The sequence below is a fragment of the Mobula hypostoma genome, chromosome 18, assembly GCF_963921235.1.
Source record: "Mobula hypostoma chromosome 18, sMobHyp1.1, whole genome shotgun sequence".
Classification (NCBI taxonomy): domain Eukaryota; kingdom Metazoa; phylum Chordata; class Chondrichthyes; order Myliobatiformes; family Myliobatidae; genus Mobula; species Mobula hypostoma.
This window is the reverse complement of record NC_086114.1, coordinates 42,020,319-42,035,972: the sequence shown is the minus strand read 5'-3', so window position 1 is coordinate 42,035,972 and position 15,654 is coordinate 42,020,319. Positions and strand designations below refer to the sequence as shown.

General features: G+C 43.5%; 1 protein-coding gene across 1 annotated transcript in view; it reads right to left on the bottom strand.

Moving 5' to 3' along the window:
• The window catches only part of nfkb2 (nuclear factor of kappa light polypeptide gene enhancer in B-cells 2 (p49/p100)), a 75,691-nt gene extending 61,557 nt beyond the window's left edge, over positions 1–14,134 (bottom strand). Inside the window, exon 1 of the mRNA XM_063070800.1 lies at positions 13,886–14,134. The gene's annotated coding sequence lies outside the window, so the exon portion shown is untranslated. The remainder of the gene's footprint in view (positions 1–13,885) is intronic.
• Between the last annotated feature and the right edge of the window lie 1,520 nt (positions 14,135–15,654).

The window sequence follows — 15,654 nt, the reverse complement described above, 5'->3', positions numbered from 1 at the left end:
CCACAGTTTAAGAATAAGGGGTAGGCCATTTCGAATGGGGTTGAGGAAAAACTTTTTCACCCAGAGTGTTGTGGATCTGTGGAATGCTCTGCCTCAGAAGGTAGTGGAGGCCAATTCTCTGGATGCTTTAAGAAAGAGTTCGATAGAGCTCTTAAAGATAGTGGAGTCAAGGGATACGGGGAGAAGGCAGGAACGGGGTACTGATTGTGGATGATCAACCATGATCACAGTGAATGGTGGTGCTGGCTCAAAGGGCTGAATGGCCTACTCCTGCACCTATTGTCTGTTGTCAAGTACCTCATTTGTTCCTACCTACCTATACCTGATATGCACCTCCTTTTTCTTAATTAGGGCCTCAATATCTCTCGAGAACCAAGGTTCTCTAAACCTGTTGACCTTGCCTTTTATTCTGACAGGAATACATAAAATGTGTACTTTTGAAGGATTCCCACTTACCAAGTACATCTTTACCAGAAAACAACCAGTCCTAGTCCACACTTGCCAGATCCTTTCTAATAGAATCAAAATTGACCTTCCTCCAACTTAGAATCTCAATCAGTGGACCAGGCCTAGCTGTTTGCATACTTACTTTGAAACTAATGATATTATGATCACCAGATGCGCAAACTGCTCCCCTACACAAACTTCTGTCACCTGCCCTGTCTCATTCCTTAATAGGAGATCTAGTATCGCACTCCCTCTAGTTCTCTGCACTGATTAAGGAAGCCTTCCTGAACACATTTGACAAATTCTTTCCCATCCAACCCTTTTAGAGTATAGGAGTCCCAGTCAATACATGGAAAGTTAAAATCATCAGCTATCACACCCATGTTCCTCGCAATCCTGAGATCACAACACAGGAGGTCCTGTCCTTTAACTCAACAGCTAACTCCTTGAAGTCACTTTGCAGGACATTGTCACCCATCCTATCCATGTCACGGGTACAGACGTGGACCAAGACCTCTGGCTGCTCACCCCACCACCCCCCCAACTTAAGAATGCTGTGGACTCTATCTGAGGTGTCCTTGATCCTGGCACCCAGGAGACAACATACCATCCAGGAACCTCATTTTTATCCTCCGTCTCTCCTTTCTGTTCCCCTAAACAAATCCCCTATCACCACAGATCACTTCTCCTTCCTTCTCTTCTGAGCCACAGAACCAGACTCAATGCCAGAGACCTGATACCTGTGGCGTTCCTCTGCTAGGTCATATCCCTCAACAGTATCCACAGCAGTATACCTGTTGTTGAGGGGAACAGCCATGGGGTACTCTGCACAGGCCGCCTAGTCCCTTTCTCCCTCCTGATGGTCTTCCAGTTGCCTGTGTCCTGCACCTTGGATGTAACTATCTCCCTGTGTGTCCTGTCCATCAATCCCTCAGCCTTCCAAATGATGCGGAGTTCATCTAGTTCCAGCTCCAATTCCTTAACGTGGTCTGTTGGAAGATAGGGCTGGATGCACTTCTCACAGGTGTAGTCACCAGGGACACTGGAGGTCTCCCTGCCTTTCCACATCTCGCAAGAGGAGCATTCAACTAACCTGCCTGGCAACCCCACTGCTCTCAATGTGCAATAAAGAAAGAATAAGTAACAAAAAAACTACCTACAGCCTATGCCTCTCCTTGCTGAAGCCTTGATCTCTGAAAATGATCAAGAACTGGTCTCTGCATGAATCTTCCCTTTCTTTTATTCCCAGAGTAAAATTCCAAACTGCTGACATACTCCAGGAATAAATGTCTTCCCCTTTGTCTATGCCCACGCGTTAGGGTTAGGGTTAGGGTTAGGCAATTAGAACACAGAACACTGCAGCTCAGGAAAAGGCTCTTCAGCCCATCACGCCTCTGACTTTCCGCCTCACACTTGCTCGGATTAAGCCCCATCTGCTCTTTCTATGTCTATATCTGCAACGGACCCAAGTCCTGTTGAATCCTTTGACAATCCTTCACTGCAGCTCCAATAATTTTTGTCATATGCAAATTTACAAACCAGCCCCGATGTATCTTTGTACAAATCATTAACATATAATCATAAGTAGTCCCGGTCCCAGTGGATCATTGGTCACTAAGGACAACACCCTTCCACCACACACTGACACTATAGGCAAGCCAATTTTGAATACAGCCCACCAAGTCCCATGCACCTTAATCTTCTGGATCAGCCTATTTTGAAGGACCTTGTACTTATTTCAAGTACTCCAGCAATGAGACTCTAGTCCCAGTAAGAATCCTTCCAAACCCTCCCAGATGACCCGAACTGTGAAACCACACTCCCCAAAGTCAGCAACAAGACACCTTGACCTCCACTCTTAATAGGCAGAAAATTTCTACCCTCGTCACAAACTGGAGCTGAAGTTACACAACGCCGCATGCAACCCTGAAGTTCTGACAGTGACATTCAGAATGCGTGAGGAAAGAGACACATTGAGAGGCAAGAGAAAAAGAAAAAGAAATAAGTGGAAATGAGGTAATCATCAAGTTCAGAGGTTGGGTTGTCAGACCTGGAAGTCCAGGGGCTGTGTGGAGGATGGAGGACAATGGAGGGATGTTGATAGGACTGAGTGAAAAAAGTGTAGCAGAAAACTTTAAGAGGAGACTGTGCTTACTAAGGAATGTAAGAGCCTGCATTCTTGGAGAACAGGCATAGTTTTAACCAGCATTCAGATCTGAGATAGCCCTTCTAACAGTGCCCAAGGGAACAGGAGAAAAGACACAGGACCAAAGATACAGGTCTGGGCTTCACCTAGGAACTTCACTTAGGAGCTGTTTTCAGTGCACAACCAGCTCACTCCTACAGGAAGAGTCAGTGATAAACTACACTCACCACAAAAAAAAATGTTTTCCCCTTTCCCATTAACACTGAGGTTACTAAACCCAGAACGCCTTCCATCATAACAGCACTTTCAATCCACGCACAGGCAGGCTGCAAAAATTATCTAATGCTGGCGTCAGATGGGATATTTGGCGTCAGCACTTTTCCTGGAACAACTTGGGGTTCAAAATAACAGAACTTCAGAAATTTCCCATTTCAAAACTGTTTTCACTTGCGTGGGCGGTGGATTAATCAGATTATTGGCTTCAAACACACGGCTGGTTTCGTCACAGATGCTGATGTAGGCAGATCAACCGGGGGGTGGGTGGGAAATCCACTGCTGGGGGTGAGGTTGAGGGGTAGGGAAGAGTAGACAGTCATGGCTGACAGTGGGCAAAGCTGTTAGTTGATGTTGGGGGGTTGAGGACAGCTTACTGTTAGCAGGGTGGGCAAAGGATAGAAAGGCTGAAGTAAAAGATGAAAACAGTGGGAAAGAGAACAAAGGGTAAATGAACACAGGGGTTTGTCCGTGGAGAAAATTACACACAGGAAGGGGTGGCTTTGTAATTAAGGACAATCCCTCTTTAATCATAGAAAATATGATCAGAGGCTTGCAGGTGGGGGAGAAAGAATGAAGAAAAAGGAATTAATTTTGGGAGGTGATTGTGTGATCAGCTGACAGCAGGTCTGAAACAGTCAAATGTACAAATGAAGAAATCAAATTGGAAATGCTCAGCAGGTCCGGCTGAGGAGTGGAGAGAAGCTCAGTCAGGAGATTTCATCAAAATACAAAAGTGAGAGATAAAAACCCAACTCTGGTTCCCACGGTAACTAGTATTGTTAACAATTCTCACAGTCAGAGACACAGCCATTCAGCCCACTGTGTCTATACTGACCTATTTTCATTAATCCCTACAATTAATCCCTTTTTTTTTAAAAGAAAACCATATTCTTCCCATGTTCTCAACCACAACTCCCCCATAGATTCTACCATTCACCTACCTCTTGGTGAAAACACAGTTGCCACTTAACTTGCCAACCCGCACATGGGAGGACACCAATCAGTAAGATTGCCCAAATTCCACACAGACAGCACCGGAGGTCAGGACTGAACCTGACAATCTGGGGCTGGGAGGCAGCAGCTCTACCAGCTGCACCACTGCACTTGTCCCTGCTTCTGGAGCCCTTGTCATCATTCCTCTGAAGGCCAGCCCAATCCATCTACCCCTGCAAACCATTTCCTCTCTCTATTTCAGATTCTTGAACATAACACCATCCCTAATTTCATGCCTCATCCCCCAGCTACTCAGATTCTTTACTCAAATCAGGCCCCCCCACTTCCACACTGAAGAAAAATCTGATAAAGTCATGTAGGTCATCCAACTTGATTGGGACAAGGTTGACATCTTGTCCCATCGATGTGTTCTTTCCCTCCCTCTCCTCTTGCTCTTTTCCAGTCCTCACAATAGACCTTTTAGCACTTATACTTATACTTATTGTAATTTAGTTTTAATCGTGTATTGCAATATACTGCTGCCGCATTATCAACAAATTTCAGGACATATACCAGTGATGTTAAACCTAATCCTGGATCACATAATTCGGTCCATCGCTCCTTTCCCTGTGCTTTTAGCTCTCTTGTTCTCCGAGGATTTGACAATTCCAATTCCTTTCACATTCACATGGTGCCTTTGGAGATGTTATCCAAAAATATGGATGCAGTTTCATCAACATAAACCAAAAAAACTCAGCTCTTCCTCACTCAATCCAGCCATCATTTCTAACGTTGCATTTTTCACCTAACACAGGATCCGTGTTGAAGACATTGCCACGAAGTAGACAGTTCCCTTCCTGCCACAAATGCCATCAGCTCCAGCTCTGACAGGCTGTAATGTCTTACATACAATCCACGTGCTTCAAACCACAGTCAACTTAATTGCTTCATCCCACTTGAGTAGCGGACTGCTACATCCGCAAAGCTCACCTGCAGCTGAAACCCTCTCCGATTCCTTTTCATCTCACTCATCTCCAAATGGTACCTTGTACACAAGGTCATTCAAAGCTCTGATGCTTGTAACATAATTCACACTGTTCATTTCATCCAACCATTTACTGAAATTGATCTGTGGCCCAAGCTTACAGGTACTTCCTCAGTTTTTAAATGCCCACACTACCATAATCCATTTCAAAATTTCTCAGCCCACCATCAGAGAGAACCCATGCTCTTTCAGCTCTGACTGTCTCTTGATGTGCTGTTGTTATTTAAGCAGTACAACATTCCCCAGCCAAATGATTGTAATGTTTTTAGGGACAGGATAAAATACCCGTTAAAGAGGCACCAATTAGGGCAGACATCATAGATTTATCTGACTAAAGCAAAATTGTTTTTTTTTGAGGTGTCAGTGATGTCTGATATGGGATGTAAAACAAAAACACGCAGGTGTTGGAAATCAGAAATAAGAATAGGAAATGCCGAAAACATTCAGCCAATCGGACAGTACCTGTGAAGATGGAAAGAGTTAACATTTCAGGGCAGTGGACCACGTTCACAATCAGAGATGAATTTAAGGAGAGGTCACCTGAACCCCTGACCCATCTCTCCCTCTCCTGATGCACTGGATGCTTCCAGATTCATCATTTGCATCTTAGGTTTATGTAATGGACATAGATTTCAAAGACCCAAAAAGTGGATTGATCAAGAAAACAAGAGTTCATGGGATTCAAAACAAAGTGACAAATTGCAAGGTCACTTAGTGAGAGAAAGTTGGCTGACAGTCAGAGAGAGTTTTAGTGCTGAGGGGGCTGTGTGCAGTGCAGTTTGTGTGAACTCACTGCCATAAACCTTGCTTTCTCTGATACATGCTAGTAACTTGGACAAATGAGCTTAGGAGGCACAATGAAATTTGAGAGATACCAAAACTAGCCTCTTATGCCAAGGCTCCAATCTCTGTACTTCCCTTCTCAAACTTTCTCTCCTCACCTCTGGCTCCATTACCCAAAATGGCCCAGATGATCTTACTGACAGCTTGCACTCAGGACAACTCTGGGATGAAGAGGTGATAGCAGGAGGGCAGACCTTCCAGGCCCCATCACAGAGAGACAGAGAGAGACAGAGAGACCTCTCTCTTTATAATTTCCTCTCTGGAACATGGGGGTCCAGCAGTGTGAGGAAAGCAATTATTTGTCTCTGGTTTGCTGTTCCAAATCCTCTCCAACCTGCTGCTGTTTCAGTGTATGTGGGGAGGGGCCAAACACTCAGTGCTTCCCAAAGTTATTTCCTTGTTAATATAAATGACCTGTGATCTTCGTATACACTGTTGACTAGAAGTTGAAGCTTCCAACATCAAGAGGAATCCCTATCCTGCCTCTAAACAATGCAACATCTACCCTGGCAAGATTTCTCTGACTAAGATACACCACTCACTAAGACCATTGTTAAACACCTGTACCAGATCTATGTTCACAATCAACTCTCATTACACAATTCCCATGGCATCAAAAGTTTAAACTGATTTAACTCTTAAATATTATCACCCACCACCCCAATACAGCAAGTCTCCGACCCCAGTACTCAAATCCCCTCTGAGCATTCCACTGGTGATTTTAGCCCGTGCCCTCTACACAAGAGAAACACCAGCAGAAAGAACACTTGCCCACTTCATACTCCATTTGCGCCGAAGCAAATTCCATGCGTCCTCCTCAGAGTTTATTTCTCCATTTTGCTTGGCATTGTAGAAAGATCACTGTACTCATCAAAGCCATCAATGGTTGAGGTCACAACACTGATCCCTGTGGCAATCCACCCTAAAGAAGATATCCACTTGTTCCTTCTGCCTTTTCTACTTGATAATGAATTCATGCTAATATTAACCACAAAGCCGCGAGTCCTAATCTTGCACATTAGTTCAAATAATTTCTGTAAACTCAAAGCACATGCTCTCACCTGGACCTGCTAGTTACATCCTCAAAATGTAGATCTTCAAGATTCCTTTTTCCTAAACTGCAATTACAATTGACAGGTGTGATATTTAAAGCTGTTTTATCTTTAACAAGGAATTTCCCTCATTACTGATATCACAGCATGCAATTTTCACATTCCCTTAGAACTTCCTTTCTCAAGGAGCAAAGTTAAATTGGCAACCATACAACTGATGGTTTTTTAAGAATCTATGGAACATTAAAAAGTTAAAACCATTACATCTATCATATCTACTGATTCCTGTTTTAAAGCCCTGGGATTATCTTGTTACTGCAATTCCTAAAATCTTCTTAACCCATATTAATTTGAATGTTCTTCACTCCTTTGCACTTCAGTTCCCATTATGCCTGGTGCAGGTTTTACTGCCAGCAAGTGAAAACAAAGATAATAAAGATTTGACTATTATTTCCTTATTTCATATTGCAGTCATTGCTGCCTTTGCTACTGTTTAAAATCAACTCTTACATTTTCATTTCTTGGCCATTTTAGTATTTTTTCCAACATTTTGTCATCCACTTGCTTATTTTTAATTAACTTATGAACTCCTCAGGTTTACTATTTTTGGCAACTTCTAGGCTTTAAAAAAAATTCTGATATTAACACCTCCCATTAGCTATTATTAAACTTCTTCCATTAGAACTTCAAGGACTAATTGTATGAATCATAAACTCTAAACACTTTGTGTTTATCTTTCATCACTTCTAACCTAGGTTACATCTCTACCTCAGACACCTTACACCCATTGCTCCCCAATTTGCTTATATTCAAGATACTGATTCCAGTAATTAACCACATAATTCTCACATGCATAAAGCAACATTAGTAACTCCTACTCAGAGAGAGCTTTATGATCATAAACACAAGTAAGTCTGCAGATACTGGAAATCCAAAGCAACACATACAAAATGCTGGAGGAGCTCTGCATGTCTGAAGAAGGGTCTTGGCCGTAACATTGACTGTTCACTCTTTTCCATAGATGTTTCCTGGCCTGCTGAGTTCCTCCAGCATTTTGTGTGCAGAGCTTTGTTATCAGTTGTTTTTTTTTAATTACACATGTTGTTCCAAGTTTTTTTTCTAATTTTCAAATCAATCTTATTCATAAGCATTTATCTACATTGGGAGATACTCTCTGACCAATTTGACTGAGTTATTGCTTGAAGTATTGCTTGATAAGGGCACTACAATTGATGTGGACTTCAAGAAGGCTCATTCTATTTCATGCGTGTGAGACTGGCCCAAAAAGTTAGAGCCCATGGGATCCAAGGCAATTTGAATTTAATCTTTAGAAACCGAGGTTGTACACTTTGGGAGATTAAATTGAAAATACTGAATCTCTGCATAAATAGGGCATACACCAAGAATGGCAGGGTCCGAAAGAGTAAGAGGAACGGAGGGCCCATGTTTAACAAGTCCATAAATCCCCAAAGCTGGTAGAACAGACAGACAAGCTGGTGGCCTTATTAGCTGGGGCACAGACTACAAGAACTTCAAGAAGAACTATAAGAATGAGGTCATCGTTCAACTTCATAAAATGCTACAGCTGTTGTATAGAACACTGGTTCATCATTGTCACATGTATGAGATAGTGAAAAATTGTCTTGTATGCCATTTATACAGATCATTTCACAATAGTGTATATGCACATTGAGGTACAACTCTAGCACATAATCAGGTTTTGATTGCACTGTAGACTACTTAGGAGGTTAATGTCTGGGATGGAGGAGAAACCTTATAGGTTGGGTTTGTTTCCCTTGGAGTGGAGGGATGGGGATCCTGATAAGAGACTTAAAAAAAAAGAGCTTTGAGGGGCCTGGATAGGATGGATAGTGAGAAAGCTTTCTGCATTATAAAGATATCTGAAACCAAAGGGTGTGGGTTTAAGGTGGGAAGTACAAGAGTTTGAGCGGATCTGAGAAAGCCTTTTCACTGATGATTGGTTCCAATCTGAAACCCAGCATTTGATAAACTGGTGAAGGCAGGTACACTCACAACATTTAATTATCTAGATGAGCACTTTAATCATTGGGGTGCAAAAAAAGCACAGCAAAAATGGTAAATTGGACTGGGATAGATGGGTACTGGAGAGTCAGCATGCAAATTATAGGCTGAAGGGCCTGTTTCTGGTGGTATTGCTCAATTAAGCTACAAAGCAATCAAAATGATAGACTTGATTCCAACAAATTTGGCAACTGGTGGCCAGGTGGACAGCAAGCCTGGCTGATCGCCAAGATGGCCACTTTCTGACCTCTTGCTTTCCAAGAGGGTTAGTCCATCCTGACACCATTTAGAAATTAAGCTGTAAGGATGTTCAAATGCAGCTGGATCCTCCAGTGGCAGGAGATCTCCAACTGAATGAGACCTGGCCATATACAGAACATCCAGCTCAGCCAGGGCCTCCTCAGGGTTGACGGTGGGGAGGGAATTGAAGCCAGGTTAGTGGGACAGACATCAGACAACCCCTCATGCCAATAAAGGACAAAGAGAAATTCTGTCACCCAGAATTCCCAGGCTAAATACCCATAAAGCAATGGGAAGTGAGGGGGGGGGAAGGGTGTGATGCCAAAGGAAGAGAAGGAGCAGTCACATGTTGGCTTGCCTGATCAGTCACCAGGAGTCAACCAGCTGGGACTTCAGCAGGTTTGAAGATTGCCAAGTGGTGCATGCTGCAATTGCCCGTTACCAGGAACTGGCAGTCAGACGCTCAAAATAATTCAGGAGAAACTTAGGGGGATACAGTCCTCAAGCAGGCAGAAGAGATTAGTGTAGTCTGCCATCGTGACCAGCACAGACATGCTAGGCCACAAAGCCTGTTTCCATGCTGCAGAATCAGTGTTATACAGCACAGAAACAGGCCCTTCAGCCCAAATCATCTACGCTGACCAAGTTACCTACCTGAGCTAATCCCACTTACCTGTGTTTTGTGCACACCTCTGCAAAGCCTTTCTCTCCATGTAGTTGTCCAAATGTTTTTTTAAAATGTTGTGATTGCACCCACCTCTACCATTTCATCTAGGACCATATTCCATACACTCATCATCTTTTGTGGGATTAAGTTACCCCTCAGGTCCCTATTAAATCTTTCCCCTCTTGATTTACACTTTATGCCCTCTAGTTTTAGACTCCTCAACTCATCCATCTTATCTAGGCCCTCTATTTTATGCACCTCCACAAGGACATCTTTCAGGATCCAACACCCCAAGGTCTCAGCCAATCCAGCCTCTCCTGAGGAGTCAAGAACTCCAGCCCAGCCAACATCCCTAGAATCTTCTCTGCACCCTTTTCAGTTTAATGATAACCTTCCTATAGCTGGCTGACTGTAACTGAGCACGATATTCCAAGTATTATCTCACCAATGACCTGTACAAATGTACCATGACATCCCAACTGCAGTACTCAGTGTCCTGATAAATGAAGGCAAGTACACTGACCACCTTCACCACCCAGTCTATCTGGGTCACTTTCAGGGAACTATGTACCTTAACCTGTAGGTCTCTCTGTTGTACCACACTCACCAGGGCCCTACTGTGTGAGTAGACCCTAGTTTAACGTCAAAATACAATACTTCCTCTCCAGCTTCCCCAGTTCCTGTTGTAATCTTGATTACTTTCTTCACTGTCTACTACATCACCAATTTTGGTTCCATCTGTAAACTTAATAATCACCATTACCATGCAATTCATAAACATAGGTGACAAACAATAATGGACCCTGCACTGATTCCTGTGGCACATCACTGGTCACAGGAGTCCAATCTGAATAACAATCTACCATTACCACCCTCCGCCTCCTTCTACCAAGTCTATTTTCTATCCAAAATCAGTTCAGTTTGTACCTTGGTATACTGTTCAATGTTCTAAGTAGTCTGTGGGGCAAGTTGGAAATCTAATGGTCAAGCAACCTCCTATTAACTATAGTGTGATAATGTTCAAATCATCTGTGTTCTATTGATATTGAGTGATAAATATTGGCCAGGGCACCAGAAAGATCATCCCCCTCTCCTTCAACATTAGTGTCAGCATGTCACGTGCACCTGCAAGAAGGTACAGCGTTTAACACCTCATCCAAAAGCTACCTCCAGCACTTCTGCGCTTGTCGACACTGCAGCAATGTCAGCCTGGATTTCTGAGCTCCATTCTCTGAAGTAGGAAACTGGGAAGCTCCTGGGAAGGAGATACAGGAGCTTTAGGTCCCACACCACCGGGTGCAGGAACAATTATTACCCAATAACCATCAGGCTCCTGAACCAGCATAGATAACTCCACCCACCTCAACTCTGAACCAATTCCATAACTTATAGACTCACTTTCAACAACTCTACAACTCATGTTCTCAGTATTAGCTATGTATTTATTTTATTTCAACAGTTTGTCTTCTTTTGCACATTGTTTGTCAGTCTTCATCTGAGTTTTCATTGAATCTATTAGATACCAGGAAGAAACTGAATCTCAGGGTAGCATATGGGGACAAACACACACTTTGATAATGAAACTTAGTTTTGAACTTTGAAAACAGTGCCACTAACAAAGCCACAACTATTAACAGACCCAAATGTAACCCTTCACCATGTAATATCAACAATAACCAAATACAAAGTTGCACAAATATTCTCTTTACCTTACACAATGTATCAGTAATTTGAAGTGTATTGTTCAGTACATTTTCACAAATATCCATTGTTTGGTGAGGGCTGAGTTGGCTATGTGGATTCTTCCCTTGCAGAGCAGGATTGTGGGTACATCTCATGACTGGGAAGGCCCATGTTGTGGGTGTCTGGTACTGTATTACTGACTGACCGACTACAGGTATCTGTTGGCCAGTTTCAGCTTCTTTTTTTTTTTGAGTCTAATTCTCATAGTAATAGTTTCATCATTGTTCCTTTCTCAGGAAAATGACCCAGGAATTTCCCACAGATAGTTCCTTCTCAGCTTAACCATCAGAGAATGACACAACACCGAATCAGGAGTTATTTTTCATGATTCACATCCTTAAAGATGAAGGTAGCCCTGTAATAAAGTGCTGTGATCAAGTAAGCACAAGAATGCCTGTTTACATTAACCATAGAACTGACTACTTTTTAAAAATTGTGCTGAGTAAAATTTGCTGTTTTAGAAATTCATTTTCAGTACATTGACTATTTCCAAAAACACTGCCTGACTGAATTTGTCCAGTATTTTCTTTTTTGCTTCAAGTTAAACAGTAAAATGTCTCCCTACACTGCACTATCAAACATTAATTTAGAAGTTGCTTCTGTTTTGGGTGATAATATACACCAGACAAGTTCAGAGAAACATTCCCATTTCACATTGGTGACCAAACACGGAGGTTTTCACTCCTGGAGTACCAGATCTGCTAACTACAACACAGTCACAAATCTACTTCACTCATCTGCCCCCTACCATTCTCTCCTCAAAGAAAAAACATACTCATTTTTTTCCTAATCCAAGGCATTTATAAAATCAGTGATTCCCTACAACGATACGCAGGGCAATAAATTTTCAAGCCTCTGTTCTTCAAAACAGTATGCTAATGGGAAGAACACACTATTCCAAAGCGGAAGGCAATAGCTCGAGCTTCATCACGTTCTCACTTTGACCCCATACAGTGGAACCGAATCTTCTAACTCAGTCAACACTATAACTATGATTCTAAAGTAAACCTCCTGTCACTATTAAAGCCCCACGTGTTTGCCTCAGCAGTGCACACACCCACAGTTATTCCTCAGCCCCACTGATTCCAGCCCTTGGTGTGCATGAAGCTGGATCCTGATATGACCACTTATCATCCTCAAAACATCTTCGTTGGCAGAAGCTTGGATACCACCCTGCCACTCTCAAGATGAACTTTCATTACCCAAAAGAGTAAAGGCTTTTTCTTAATCCATTAACAAAATACTAGCCATCACATAAAGCCACGTGGACACAAGGCCAAACATGTGGTGATTTAGAACGGGTAGATTTCTTTAAAAATAAAATTCCCAAACCAAGAAACAGTATGGTCAGTGAGCACCACAATAATGACAAAATTTGCAGAGCTGCAAGCATCTGCAGACGCTGAAACCTGGAGGTAAAAAATAAACTGTTGGTGGAACTCAACAGGTTAGGCAGCATCTGTGATGGTGGTTATGGTGAGAATGGATAGTCAATGTTTTGGGTCAAGGTTCCAGTGTAGGTGAAAGGTCTCCACCTAAAACATCAACTGTCCGTTTCCCTCCACTGATGCTACTCAACATACTGACCTCCCCCAGTAGTTTGTTCCTGGATGTAGAAAGGAGATACTTTAGGACCTACAAGGAGAAATTTGTGTGTTTAAGATTAAGCCTATCCTGGAGCAAGAATAGTTGGAGCAAGATCTAGAGTTCAGGGCAAATTTATTGTCAAAATACATAGATGTCACCACACACCACCCCGAGATTCATTTCTTGCAGACAATCACAGTAAACACAAAGAAACACAATAGAATCAATGAAAAAATAAAAGCACAAGACAAACCACCAATGTGCAAAACGCAACAAAGTGTGCAAACAGATATAAAGAAAAACAAATAATAAGGAATAAGTGAGCAATAAATATCGAGAATATGAGATAAAGAGTCCTTGAAATTGAATCCATGGGCTGTCGGAACCCATGGATTCATTTTCAAGTGATGAGGGGGAGTGCAGTTATCCAGCTCCATAGCGTACACACATGATAACAATGTCAGCTCAGTTACAAAGATTGAATCACAGCGTAGCGAGAGCTCAGCCTCTCCCCGCATCACTTCCTCAACCCCCGGCCCGCCAGGGCTGCTCTACCCGTCAAACCGGCCGTGACAACTGAACGCGACCGCCCCTCCTATTAAGGTTTCCAGCATCTGCAGAATCGCTTCTGCTCGTGATCTGGGACGGGACGTTCTCCCGGTAAACCAGATCTGGCCCATGTCTTCATTCGGGGACTTGGGGCGAACCACCCCCAGTTCGATGGCAACCGGTCGGGCCGTGCTGATGGGAGCAGACCAAACTGAGCGCCCCGACTCCAGCTGTCTTGCCTCCCCCCGCCCCCAACGACCAGGTACCTGGATATTGGCCCGGCGTTAGATGCTCCGAACTGGCGCTCTCCCTACCTGACAGAGCGGCGCTTCGGTTCCAAACTCCGGCCACTACCGCTCCGTGCACTCGGGCCCTACCGAATGCCACCCAACGGCTCGCCCCGCGCCCAGGGCGCCGCTTAAACTCTCCCTCGCCCCAGACCCGCCGCTCCGGTCCCTGGATGTCGGGTCTCAGTCCCCGCTCCGCTCCGTCCCAGGTGCAGTGGTATGTCTCCGCTCTCTCCCCGTGCCGACCCTCGCCCCTCTCTCACGGCCTCTCGCGGCGGAAAGTCCCAGTTGCTATTTGCAGCGCGTGTTGGAGACCGGGGATTTCCCATGACGTCCATCACGGTCAGCACGAAAGCGCATTGGTTGCGCCGAGACAAGCCGCCGTTTCATTGGTCGATGTTGTACAAGGATGCAAATCTATCCAATCCCCATGCTGCAAACTGCCAGAAATTTAAAGGGATAGACATCTGTTGCCTCATCCACTCGCCCCACAATCTCGTTGAAAGATGGAATTTCCCAAAACAATACATATTTTGGCAATGTCCTCATGCATTCACTAGAATTGTTCGGTAATTATCTTGTCCCTCTGAAGAGGGACTTGGGTGACTTCCTGGGACATTACACTAGAAGCTGATAATCTTGATCATAGCACAAAACGTGCTGGAGGAACTCAGCAGTTCAGGTCGCATCTTTGGAGAATTAGCGGTCGACTTTTCGGGTCGGGACTTCATCAGGGGGATTTCCATGATTGGACAAATAAGTGGCAAATAAAATCAATCATTTGCTGAGTAAACAACACCTTTGGTCTTTGGAGGATCACGTTTACTTATCTACGGAGATTTTAAACAAAACATGACATTTCTTAAAATTTTTAAAAGTTAACGTAGCCGAGCAAAAAGTGAAATAGATGTTATTCCCAGGAGATTTAGTGCTTAACTGTCATTGGTCGAGCCACCCACCGTAACCGTTACAGCCGAATCTACCCCACTTCCAACCTACCACTTCTAAGTTTGAAGACAAAGTACATCTGCCCAAAACGTAACAACTACTGCAAAAGTCATTTCAAAGCAAAGCTATCATCAAGTCAGTAATCGAAAATAGGAAGCCGAAAATAAAAGGATGCAAATGCTGGAAATCTGAAACAATGCCAGAAACTGCTGGGAAAATTCGGCTGGTCAATAAGATGATTGTTTCTCTTTCTGCGGCTGCTGCCTGACCGGCTGTTCCCAGCGTTTTTATTATCAAAGCAGTAACCATTGTTAAGCCAAATAAGCAGATCAGATGAGTAAAACTTGGAGCAAAGAGCTAGTATTATTTTAGCGAGTGGCTTCAGATTGGGAAGAGAAGAAGTGTTCAGGGAGGGGAATTCCGTAGGCTGGGCTCGTGGCAATGAGCGCAGGAATTCAATTTTGACCACTCTGTGCATTAAACACAGAGCTAAATCCATGGGCATACATTCTTAACGAGTTAATAATTCCTGAGGGAAGCTGGTGATTGCATGTTCAACAGACCCCTGTGACTTGGTGGTTGAATTCACAACCTCGAATAGTAAGTAAAGTGCTAGAACTCAGCCAATCATACAGCATTTGCAGAAAGAGACAGCAGTTAACATTTCTGCTCAGTATTAGAAAACTGCAGGCTCACAGTGTACTTGACTCAGGAGCAAATGGCCTGAAGCTACCTGTTCTGATTATGACTGAATGGCTCCAAGTCAGAATGTCGTCCAAAAGTTACTGCTTGACCAACCGAGTTCTTCCAGTATCTGCAGTTTTATTCATTTTCCATCACAGCCTCTA